The sequence below is a fragment of the Ornithodoros turicata genome, chromosome 10 (genome assembly GCF_037126465.1).
Source record: "Ornithodoros turicata isolate Travis chromosome 10, ASM3712646v1, whole genome shotgun sequence".
NCBI classification, from domain to species: domain Eukaryota; kingdom Metazoa; phylum Arthropoda; class Arachnida; order Ixodida; family Argasidae; genus Ornithodoros; species Ornithodoros turicata.
In genome coordinates this window covers 21,918,026-21,930,399 of record NC_088210.1, presented here as the reverse complement: position 1 = coordinate 21,930,399, position 12,374 = coordinate 21,918,026, and the positions used below count along the sequence as shown (strand labels likewise).

The window sequence follows — 12,374 nt, the reverse complement described above, 5'->3', positions numbered from 1 at the left end:
ATGTTCAGTGAAATAATAAAAGTGCTCCTATTGAGCTGAGACTAAGCACACATATTCAGCTCTTTATTCTGCAGGTGAAATGGGACAGCAAGAAAGACCACCAAAATTTGGCATCAGAAGAGACAAAAAGGTCAGTCTTACCTTCTTCTCCATGTTCAGTGAAATAATAAAAGCGTTCCTATTGAGCTGAAACTAAGCATACATATTCAGCTCTTTATTCTGCAGATGAAATGGGACAGGAAGAACGACCACCAAAATTTGGCCTCAGAAGAGACAGAGGTCAGTCTTACCTTCTTCTCCATGTTCAGTGAACTAATAAAAGCGTTCCTATTGAGCTGAAACTAAGCATACATATTCAGCTCTTTATTCTGCAGATGAAATGGGACAGGAAGAACGACCACCAAAATTTGGCCTCAGAAGAGACAGAGGTCAGTCTTACCTTCTTCTCCATGTTCAGTGAAATAATAAAAGCGTTCCTATTGAGCTGAAACGAAGCATACATATTCAGCTCTTTATTCTGCAGATGAAATGGGACAGGAAGAACGACCACCAAAATTTGGCCTCAGAAGAGACAGAGGTCAGTCTTACCTTCTTTTCCATGTTCAGTGAAATAATAAAAGTGCTCCTAGGGAGCAGAAACTAAGCAGACATATTCAGCTCTTTATTCTGCAGGTGAAATGGGACAGGAAGAACGACCACCAAAATTTGGCCTCAGAAGAGACAGAGGTCAGTCTTGCCTTCTTTTCTATGTTCAGTGAAAGAATAAAAGTGCTCCTAGGGAGCAGAAACTAAGCACACATATTCAGCTCTTTATTCTGCAGATGAAATGGGATAGGAAGAACGACCACCAAAATTTGGCCTCAGAAGAGACAGAGGTCAGTCTTACCTTGTTTTCTATGTTCAGTGAAAGAATAAAAGTGCTCCTAGGGAGCAGAAACTAAGCACACATATTCAGCTCTTTATTCTGCAGATGAAATGGGATAGGAAGAACGACCACCAAAATTTGGCCTCAGAAGAGACAGAGGTCAGTCTTACCTTGTTTTCTATGTTCAGTGAAATAATAAAAGTGCTCCTATTGAGCTGAAACTAAGCACACATATTCAGCTCATTATTCTGCAGGTGAACAGGTACAGGAAGAACGGCCACCAAAATTTGGCCTCAGAAGAGACAAAGAGGTCAGTCTTACCTTCTTTTCTATGTTCAGTGAAATAATGAAAGTGCTCCTATTGAGCTGAAACTTAGCACACATACTCAGCTTTTATTCTGCAGGTGAAATGGGACGGGAAGAACGACCACCAAAATTTGGCACCAGAAGAGACAAAGAGGTCAGTCTTGCCTTCTTTTCTATGTTCAGTGAAATAATGGAAGTGCTCCTATTGAGCTGAAACTAAGCATACATATTCTGCTCTTTATTCTGCAGATGAAATGGGACAGGAAGAACGACCACCAAAATTTGGCCTCAGAAGAGACAGAGGTCAGTCTTACCTTCTTCTCCATGTTCAGTGAAATAATAAAAGTGCTCCTAGGGAGCAGAAACTAAGCAGACATATTCAGCTGTTTATTCTGCAGGTGAAATGGGACAGGAAGAACGACCACCAAAATTTGGCCTCAGAAGAGACAGAGGTCAGTCTTGCCTTCTTTTCTATGTTCAGTGAAATAATAAAACTGTTCCTATTGAGCTGAAACTGAGCACACATATACAGCTCTTTATTCGGCAGGTGAGCAGGGACAGGAAGAACGACCACCAGAATTTGGCCTCAGAAGAGACAAAGAGGTCAGTCTTGCCTTCTTTTCTATGTTCAGTGAAACAATAACAATGTTCCTATTGAGCTGAAACTGAGCAGACATATACAGCTTTTTATTCTGTATGTGAGCAGGGGCAGGAAGAACGACCACCAAAATTTGCCCTCAGAAGAGACAAAGAGGTCAGTTTTACCTTCTTTTCTATGTTCAGTGAAATAATAAAAGTGCTCCTATTGAGCTGAGACTAAGCACACATATTCAGCTCTTTATTCTGCAGGTGAAATGGGACGGGAAGAACGACCACCAAAATTTGGCATCAGAAGAGACAGAGGTCAGTCTTGCCTTCTTTTTCATGTTTAGTGAAATAATAAAAGTGCCCCTACTGAGCTAAAACTAAGCACACATATTCAGCTCTTTATTTTGCAGGTGAAATGTGACAGGAAGAACGACCACCAAAATTTGGTTGCAGCAAACACAGATAAAACGGACAGGATGGTGGGTTCTCCCAGTTTCGCAACGGAAGACTCCAAAACTTAATGTCGAGTGTCAATTCGTTTGTAATGGTTATTCAGTTGCATTTATGTGATTAAACTTTGTGTGTCTTTGAGCGAATGTTTAATAAAATTAATTCAGGTCATATAAAACATGGGTCCTGATGGCAAAGTGCAGAATGTTTGGTAAACGATGAAAGGTGAGTGGTCTAGTCTTAGATGACTTACAGAATTGAATATTAAGCAGTGCTGGTTGTAGGAACCGGACTTTCCAAACATCTCGAGCCCTGTAATCAAATTGCGTAATATGTACTCTTACGAAAGTGCAGCGCCACCTCACGAAAATGCTGCAGAAGACCATAAAAAGCAAACTCAGAAAATGGACTCTTCCAGCAGGAGGTACACCCCTTGGACGAGTCCATTAATGGACTCGTCCGGGGAGGGAAAGGACGCCCCTCCGACGAGTCCATTAATGAACTCGCCCGAGGGGTGGCCTTTCCCCCCCCGGACGAGTCCATTTCCTAGAAGTCACCTTGATTGACCTTGAACGACCCTGAATGACCTCTATTTGACCTCTATTTGACCTCTAGAACGACCTTCAAACTCGAAACTTTTTCTCGAAAAACGGCCCAAAAAATTTAATACCGTTTGACCTTGATTGACCTTGTTTGACCTTGTTTGACCTTGGATAACCTTGTTTGACCTCAAACGTGGCCTTGAATTAGTTCCGGACGTCCCCGCTAGGGGGCGCGACGTGTTTTGCATAAAAAATGTACGATTTGGGTGCGAAGAATGCTAGTTGCGCCTATTCTACTGAGCCCATGGTCGAGTCCATTGATAAAATGGACTCGACCATGGGGGTGTCCTTTACCACCCTGCAGGACGAGTCCATTCCCCTGGATAGATCTGAGCAAGGTTTTCAGGCGGAAGAATTAGGTCTAGAATGTCGTAAGGGGGAGGGTGATACTATCCTTCTCACCCTTCTTTTTTGTTTACGGGGGACACTTTTCTTCAACAGTTTTAGCACCATCTAGGCAAGGGCCGCTTACCTTTCCAGCATTCTTAATTACCCATGTTTTCTTCAGGATCACGGTGTTATCAATAAATTTTATTCAACGCGGACCGGATCCATTTGAATGAAAAGAGAGCCTATATATTACGGCTGGAGTTTGAAGCTTCGGAGGCCTGTATTCGTAGATCCTTCTTCCTGCGCCATTTTACCTGCAAGATACCGAATACTGTGACTCTTGGTGTTTTATGAAGCCGAATTTCCAGGGTGCTTCACGAGTGTTGAAATCTAGTGCACATTAAGCACAAGCAGTCAAGGACCGGACGACAGACAGCAACAACACAACTGGGAAGTGTCACCCTACAGATTTATTCAGAGACTCCGACATAAACATACATACGCTGCTAATCAATTGAAACTTTAAGCAGAATCACAGGGAAAAAGAAAAAAAAAAGGAACAGGAGAAAACATTATAACCTAATTTCCAGGGTTCTTCTACCCCTGCAGTTTCACCTGTAAAATGAAGAACACCTCCTACTGAGCATATGTGCATATACTCCAGCTCATCTATTTGCTGAAAGTGTAGGAAAAGATAAGACTCACCTCTTGGTTATTTCTGCGGCCGAATTTCCAGGGATCTTCTAGCACTGCAGTTCCGCCTGCAAAATGAAGAGCACCTCGTACTGAGCATATGTGCATATACTACAGCTCATCTATCTGTGTGTTGAAAGTGTAGGAAAAGATAAGACTCACCTCTTGGTTATTTCTGAGGCCGAATTTCCAGGGTTCCCCCTGCAGTTCCATCTGGAAAATGAAGAGCACCTCGTACTCAGCATATGTGCACATACTCCAGCTCATCTATCGGTTTGTTGAAGATGTAGGAAAAGATAAGACTCACCTCTTGGTTATTTCTGAGGCTGAATTTCCAGGGATCTTCTAGCAGTGCAGTTCCACCTGCAAAATGAAGAGCACCTCGTACTGAGCATATGTGCATATACTCCAGCTCATCTATCTGTTTGTTGAAATTGTAGAAAGGGATAAGACGAACCTCTTGGTTATTTCTGGGGCTGAATTTCCAGGGATCTTCTAGCCCTGCAGTTCCACCTGCAAAATGAAGAGCACCTCTTACTGAGCATATGAGCATATACTCCAGCTCATCTATCTGTTTGTTGAAATTGTAGGATAGGACTCACCTCTTGGTTATTTCTGAGGCCGAATTTCCAGGGATCTTCTACCACTGCAGCTCCACCTGCAAAATGAAGAGCACCTCCTACTGAGCATATGTGCATATACTCCAGCTCATCTATTTGTTTGCTGAAGGTGGAAAAGATAAGATTAACCCCTTGCTGTTTTCTGAGGCCGAATTTCCAGGCTTCTTGTACTCCTGCAGTTCCACGTGCAAAATGAAGAGCACCCCGTTCTGAGCATATGTGCATACACTCCAGCTCATCTATCTATCTGTTGAAAGTGTAGGAAAATATAAGACTAACCTCTTGCTGTTTTCTGAGGCCAAATTTCCAGGCTTCTTGTACCCCTGCAATTACACCTGCAAAATGTAGAGCACGTCCTAATGAGCATAAGTCCATATACTCCAGCTCACCTATTTGTTTGCTGAAAGTGGAAGAAAAGATAAGACTCACCTCTTGGTTATTTCTGGGGCTGAATTTCCAGGGATCTTCTAGCCCTGCAGTTCCACCGGCAAAATGAAGAGCATCTCGTACTGAGCATATGTGCATATACTCCAGTTCACCTATCTGTTTGTTGAAGGTGTAGGAAAAGATAAGACTCACCTCTTGGTTATTTCTGGGGCTGAATTTCCAGGGATCTTCTAGCCCTGCAGTTCCACCGGCAAAATGAAGAGCATCTCGTACTGAGCATATGTGCATATACTCCAGTTCATCTATCTGTTTGTTGAAGGTGTAGGAAAAGATAAGACTCACCTCTTGGTGATTTCTGAGGCAGAATTTCCAGGGATCTTCTACCACTGCAGTTCCACCTGCAAAATGAAGAGCACCTCGTACTGAGCATATGAGCATATACTCCAGCTCATCTATCTGTTTGTTGAAAGTGTAGGAAAAGATAAGACTCACCTCTTGGTTATTTCTGAGGCAGAATTTCCAGGGATCTTCTACCACTGCAGTTCCACCTGCAAAATGAAGAGCACCTCTTACTGAACATATGAGCATATACTCCAGCTAATCTATCTGTTTGTTGAAGGTGTAGGAAAAGATAAGACTCACCTCTTGGTTATTTCTGAGGCAGAATTTCCAGGGATCTTCTACCACTGCAGTTCCACCTGCAAAATGAAGAGCACCTCGTACTGAGCATAGGAGCATATACTCCAGCTCATCTATCTGTTTGTTGAAGGTGTAGGAAAAGATAAGACCCACCTCTTGGTTATTTCTGAGGCAGAATTTCCAGGGATCTTCTACCACTGCAGTTCCACCTGCAAAATGAAGAGCACCTCGTACTGAGCATATGAGCATATACTCCAGCTCATCTATCTGTTTGTTGAAGGTGTAGGAAAAGATAAGACTCACCTCTTGGTTATTTCTGAGGCAGAATTTCCAGGAATCTTCTAGCAGTGCAGTTCCACCTGCAAAATGAAAAGCAGCTCGTACTGAGCATATGAGCATATACTCCAGCTCATCTATCTGTTTGTTGAAGCTGTAGGAAAAGATAAGACTCACCTCTTGGTTATTTCTGAGGCAGAATTTCCAGGGATCTTCTACCACTGCAGTTCCACCTGCAAAATGAAGAGCACCTCGTACTGAGCATATGAGCATATACTCCAGCTCATCTATCTGTTTGTTGAAGGTGTAGGAAAATATAAGACTCACCTCTTGGTTATTTCTGAGGCAGAATTTCCAGGAATCTTCTAGCAGTGCAGTTCCACCTGCAAAATGAAGAGCACCTCGTACTGAGCATATGAGCATATACTCCAGCTCATCTATCTGTTTGTTGAAGGTGTAGGAAAAGATAAGACTCACCTCTTGGTTATTTCTGAGGCAGAATTTCCAGGAATCTTCTAGCAGTGCAGTTCCACCTGCAAAATGAAAAGCAGCTCGTACTGAGCATATGAGCATATACTCCAGCTCATCTATCTGTTTGTTGAAGGTGTAGGAAAAGATAAGACTCACCTCTTGGTTATTTCTGAGGCAGAATTTCCAGGGATCTTCTACCACTGCAGTTCCACCTGCAAAATGAAGAGCACCTCTTACTGAACATATGAGCATGCACTCCAGCTCATCTATTTGTTTGTTGAAGGTGTAGGAAAAGATAAGACTCACCTCTTGGTTATTTCTGAGGCAGAATTTCCAGGGATCTTCTACCACTGCAGTTCCACTTGCAAAATGAAGAGCACCTCTTACTGAACATATGAGCATGCACTCCAGCTCATCTATTTGTTTGTTGAAGGTGTAGGAAAAGATAAGACTCACCTCTTGGTTATTTCTGAGGCAGAATTTCCAGGGATCTTCTACCACTGCAGTTCCACCTGCAAAATGAAGAGCACCTCGTACTGAGCATATGAGCATATACTCCAGCTCATCTATCTGTTTGTTGAAGGTGTAGGAAAAGATAAGACTCACCTCTTGGTTATTTCTGAGGCAGAATTTCCAGGAATCTTCTAGCAGTGCAGTTCCACCTGCAAAATGAAGAGCACCTCGTACTGAGCATATGAGCATATACTCCAGCTCATCTATCTGTTTGTTGAAGGTGTAGGAAAAGATAAGACTCACCTCTTGGTTATTTCTGAGGCAGAATTTCCAGGAATCTTCTAGCAGTGCAGTTCCACCTGCAAAATGAAAAGCAGCTCGTACTGAGCATATGAGCATATACTCCAGCTCATCTATCTGTTTGTTGAAGGTGTAGGAAAAGATAAGACTCACCTCTTGGTTATTTCTGAGGCAGAATTTCCAGGGATCTTCTACCACTGCAGTTCCACCTGCAAAATGAAGAGCACCTCGTACTGAGCATATGAGCATATACTCCAGCTCATCTATCTGTTTGTTGAAGGTGTAGGAAAAGATAAGACTCACCTCTTGGTTATTTCTGAGGCCGAATTCCCAGGGTTCTTATACCACTGCAGTTCCACCTGCAAAATGAAAAGCAGCTCGTACTGAGCATATGAGCATATACTCCAGCTCATCTATCTGTTTGTTGAAGGTGTAGGAAAAGATAAGACTCACCTCTTGGTTATTTCTGAGGCAGAATTTCCAGGGATCTTCTACCACTGCAGTTCCACCTGCAAAATGAAGAGCACCTCGTACTGAGCATATGAGCATATACTCCAGCTCATCTATCTGTTTGTTGAAGGCGTAGGAAAAGATAAGACTCACCTCTTGGTTATTTCTGAGGCAGAATTTCCAGGAATCTTCTAGCAGTGCAGTTCCACCTGCAAAATGAAAAGCAGCTCGTACTGAGCATATGTGCATGCACTCCAGCTCATCTATTTGTTTGCTGAAAGTGGAAGAAAAGATAAGACTAACCTCTTGGTGTTTTCTGAGGCCAAATTTCCAGGGTTCTTCTAGCCCTGCAGTTCCACCTGCAAAATGAAGCGTACCTCCTGTTGAGCATATGTGCATATACTCCAGCTCATCTATGTGTTTGTTGAAAGTGTAGAACAAGATAAGACTAACCTCTTGGTTATTTCTGAGGCCGAATTTCCAGGGATCTTCTAGCACAGCAGTTCTGCAAAATGAAGAGCTCCTCGTACTGAGCATATGTGCATAAACTCCAGCTCTCCGGCTCATCTATTTGTTTGCTGAAAGTGGAGGAAAAGATAAGACTAACCTCCTGGTGTTTTCTGAGGCCGAATTTCCAGGGTTCCTCTAGCCCTGCAATTCCACCTTCAAATTGAAAAGCACCTCGTATTGAGCATATGTGCATGCACTCCAGCTTATCTATTTGTTTGCTGAAAGTGGAAGAAAAGATAAGACTAACCTCTTGGTGTTTTCTGAGGCCAAATTTCCAGGGTTCTTCTACCCCTGCAGTTCCACCTGCAAAATGAAGCCTACCTCTTGTTGAGCATATATGCATATACTCCAGCTCATCTATGTGTTTGTTGAATGAGTAGTAAAAGGTAAGACTGACATCTTGGTTATTTCTGAGGCCGAATTTTCAAGGTTCTTCTACCCCTGCAGTTCCCCTGCATCGTGCTTACTGTGAGGAATCTAAGCACTTTTATTTCTTTGCTAAAAGTGTTAAAACAGGTAAGACTGACCTGCTGGTGTTCTCTGAGGCCACATTTCGAAAGTCCTTCTTCCAGTCCCAGGCTACCTGCGAAATAAGGAGGACTTTCTATTGAACATGCGTTCTTACTAGCTGTGAGCAATCTAGACACTTTTGGTTCGTTGCTTAAAGTGTTAAAATGGGTATAACATAGGCAAGGTAAGTAAAAACTGTTGGTGTCCTCGGGGGTCAAATTTCGAAGGTCCTCCTTCCAGTCCCATTCCACCTGTAATTTTTTTTTATTTCCTCATTGAAAATAAGAAAAGAATACAAGACTAACCTCTCAGAGTTTGCGGAGCCCATATCATGAAGGCACTTTTTGCAGTGCCATTCCATCCTTGCAAAATTATGCTGAGTATGTGTGTTTAATTTCAGCTTTATCTAAGAAAATTTCAGCTTAATCTAAGGAAAATTTTAAGGAAAAGGAAGAGCTAGGAAAAGTAGGTAAGACTTGGTGTTTCGTAAGACTCTTGGTATTTCCTCATGCCATGTATAGAAGGTGCTTCTTCCATTCCATCTGGAAAATAATGATCACCTTATGCATGACCATGCATGTTAAAACTGAGCTCAATCTGGACTCCTTTATCGTTCTCCCACCAATTTCGAAGGTCCTTGTTTCTGTCCAGTTGTACGTGCAAAACGAAAAGCACCTACTGCTGAGTATGTATGTTGAGTGTCATCTCAATCTCACTATTTTCACTTTGGATGGATGTTGTTGAAAGCGTGCAGTTGTCGAGGCACCGGTCACAGGGTCAGCTGGGAGGACACGTTGCTTATACACTTAGAGGCTACTTCCTAGCTGTCAGCCCCAATAAAATATTTCTAGCTGCCACTACAACATTAATGTTATGCCTTGTGAGTACTATCTCTGAGTGGTGTGACAAAGAAAAAAAAATGTGGATGCGAGTTTCGACGAAGTCAAACTGGCTACCCCAGAACACTTATACACACAAAAAGAACAAACAAATGATGAGAAAACAAAGAGATAGTGACCAGAGAAGAACAGAGATGATACTCGAAGTTCGAGTACTTCGAACAATTTGTGTGGCTCCCTTTATTTGCAAGTTTACTATTCATGAGCTATTGAGTGTGACAATTTCTGATGGTTACTTTGAGCTGTTCCCGATATTTTAGACCTCTTGACCATTGATGCTATAGGATACTTTTTTTTCTTCTATTCTGTACTTCAATATCTTTACGAGCATTTCAACTTCCAGAGCTTTCTGTCTACTGGTATTGCTTCCCGATTATTTCTGACTTTTATTAATTTTATTAGTTGTGTGACTTTCTAACGTGTATTCCATCCTTCGACGATCAGTGTCATCCCTGGCTGACATTCTCTCCACATGTATGCTTGCAAGAGTTGATCCAACGCTCGCTTTTCGGATGCTACGAGATACCTCTCGCCAGCGATTCATCGATGCGACTCAAACATTGCTTTTACAGCTCAGTGGCGTTTCCGCCTGCGACAAGTTGACTCTCCATGGTACCATCACTGTGGTTATCTGGAAAATATAGAACACATGCTTCTCCATCGCCCACAGTTCCAACCTTTCTGGGCCACACTTACAGTGCCGCTAACTATTCAACTATAGACTCTCGCCTTCTCACTATGACAAAATTGCTCGTTTCATGGTCAAATCTAGTGCGCCAACGCTCTGCGCTGAAACCACTGTTAACCTTCTTGGACAATATGGTACTTTGGTCCTCACGGTCTGGATCATCAACCAAATTACAGCGAGGAATGGGTAAAGCCTCTGCCCATGAAACACCCTCCAATAGTCATCACCCAAATAAAGTTTTGTTCCGACATGTATTCGTGGCTGTATTCTGGAATAAACGACGACATTTCCTTGAGTACGAGGGCTTCTTGATTTTACTACTTTCTTCCAGCGCCGGATTTAGGGCAGGGCAGACGGGGCACTTGCTCCGGGGCCCCCACCACAAAGGGGCCCCCACCAGTAAAGGTCTTGTCCAAGGGAAACCTGTTTTGCATGCCTGAAACGCACCCCTGAAACGGAAACTTGGTAAAAATCTGTCCTCCGTCCACGCATATAGACCCTGAATAACACATTGGATAGGCATAGAATACACGAGGGAGCCCCCACAGCACAGTGTCCCGGGGCCCCCACCACTGTAAATCCGGCACTGCTTTCTTCGGTACTATTATTATTACCGATACAATTATTGACAACCACCACCAGCACGTGACATCCTATGGCCACGTGACGCTGTGACACGTGATATTGCCATCCCTGACTGCCCGATAAAGCTACTGCATTTGAACGCGTCTGGCACAATGTTACATTATTATTGGGACAACTTTTACGGTTATGCCTACTAGTGATTCGGTCCACAGATTGCTTTCCGAGATGGGCTTGCCGACGTTGAGATGTCAGCGTTGGTTCCACGTTAGGCTTAGTCTGCATAGCCATGCGAACAGGGTATACCTTTCCATTAGGCGAACAAGAACGATTACATGCTGCCGTCCAGAAGGCCTTTCCGTGTTCTTTATGCGAAAAAGATGGCGGGAAAATACCTCCAAACATCAGTGCTTTCCCTGCTGTGCTGGGAGGTGCGCCGAGGCAGTGCAAGGGATTGTTTCCTGTAGTGTAAACACGTTCACTGCGCATGTTCCCACGTCCCGTTCTTAGCAAGGCTGAGAGAAGATAACCGAATCGCGCCAAACGCCCCGTCAAATCAAGATCACGCACGTCTAGATAACAGCTTGATAATGCCACGTGAAAACTTTGCGGTGAACCCGCTGAATACGCAAGGAGATGAAGCGAAAAAAAAAAAAAGAAATAGTTTGTTAGCGCTGAAAGTTTGTCAAATATGCTTGGCCATGCCACGCGTTCCTTCTGTTTTTGCTCAGATGGGTTCATTGCAATGACGACACCAAGAGATGCTGAATGGTTCTCAATGTTCCATTCAGTACCTGCGTTGAATGCGTAAAGTCTTATAAGGGCATAAGCGGGCAATAGCCTGATAGCAAATACGTACACTCGACAACTGCTGCTATGCGGCTACATGCAAGAATATAACGCGACTTTAGACACTACACTGGACCCACACAAGGCGCAGTATACGAGTGCATCAAATCACAGAGGACCATGGCCAGAGGCTGTATAAGTAATCTGTCCACAAAATTACCGGAGTTCTTAGAGTCAGTACAGGCGAGCGGGTTACTAACAGACCTACAGAGACAAAGGTAGAACCGGAAGAAGACGAATAGTATAAGGACAAATGGACTTCAGGGCATTTACAGTGTGGCGCCCTTACGACATTCGTTCCTCATCCTTAATTTGATACTTCTAGTCTTGTAAGCACAGGAAGGGTACATGTAGAAGCTGTAGTAGTAGCAGTCAGTAAGCGGAACGGTAACAAAGATTGACAGCACAGGCACCATATTCACAATAAGGACGGGAAGAATCTGGTGAAAAAAAAGAAAAGAAAAGAAAAACATCAGCTGAAATCGACTACACACACTGAGGAAAACTCGGGTAGTTTGGTGCCCTGCCTTGCTTCTGGACCACAGGTTCAATGGTACAGAAAATATAGTACTACAGAAGAGAGCATTTCGAGAAATTGTTAACCTGTAGCCGCGCACACTTACCTGAATTATCCTTACTTCCACAGTCTAGCAAAACTAGTAAAGAAAGATCAGGCACGCTGTTTGTGCACACTACCGACTTGGCAAATTCAAAGTCCGCGAACGAAATACTGTACACAGTTATTGTCTTGCCCTGCAGACCCAGTCGTATGATGTTCTTTTCCTCGCAAAATAGGCTGAAACTGTCACACACCTTACTACCATTACTGAATAATTATCAGTCATTCAACCTTCTAGCATTAAGCACTCGTCGTATCAGGTCTTTGCCGCTGAGGGGTGACCCTAC

General features: G+C 43.3%; 5 long non-coding RNA genes across 5 annotated transcripts; all 5 read right to left on the bottom strand.

The window, feature by feature from the left end:
- Positions 1-4,444: 4,444 nt before the first annotated feature.
- Positions 4,445-5,388, bottom strand: LOC135370731 (uncharacterized). The gene is made up of 6 exons (XR_010415442.1): positions 5,334-5,388; positions 5,184-5,239; positions 4,884-4,927; positions 4,734-4,789; positions 4,584-4,627; positions 4,445-4,492 (listed from the first exon to the last, which is right to left on the bottom strand). It is a non-coding gene; the product is annotated as an uncharacterized LOC135370731 (long non-coding RNA).
- Positions 5,389-5,494: 106 nt separating this feature from the next.
- Positions 5,495-5,838, bottom strand: LOC135370211 (uncharacterized). The gene is made up of 3 exons (XR_010415248.1): positions 5,784-5,838; positions 5,634-5,689; positions 5,495-5,539 (listed from the first exon to the last, which is right to left on the bottom strand). It is a non-coding gene; the product is annotated as an uncharacterized LOC135370211 (long non-coding RNA).
- A 1,292-nt stretch (positions 5,839-7,130) lies between these two features.
- On the bottom strand, positions 7,131-7,638 carry LOC135370166 (uncharacterized). The gene is made up of 3 exons (XR_010415234.1): positions 7,584-7,638; positions 7,434-7,489; positions 7,131-7,189 (listed from the first exon to the last, which is right to left on the bottom strand). It is a non-coding gene; the product is annotated as an uncharacterized LOC135370166 (long non-coding RNA).
- A 93-nt stretch (positions 7,639-7,731) lies between these two features.
- Positions 7,732-8,242, bottom strand: LOC135370311 (uncharacterized). Its single transcript, XR_010415291.1, has 4 exons — positions 8,188-8,242; positions 8,038-8,093; positions 7,884-7,935; positions 7,732-7,789 (listed from the first exon to the last, which is right to left on the bottom strand). It is a non-coding gene; the product is annotated as an uncharacterized LOC135370311 (long non-coding RNA).
- Positions 8,243-10,269: 2,027 nt separating this feature from the next.
- Positions 10,270-11,109, bottom strand: LOC135370310 (uncharacterized). Its single transcript, XR_010415290.1, has 2 exons — positions 10,926-11,109; positions 10,270-10,486 (listed from the first exon to the last, which is right to left on the bottom strand). It is a non-coding gene; the product is annotated as an uncharacterized LOC135370310 (long non-coding RNA).
- Between the last annotated feature and the right edge of the window lie 1,265 nt (positions 11,110-12,374).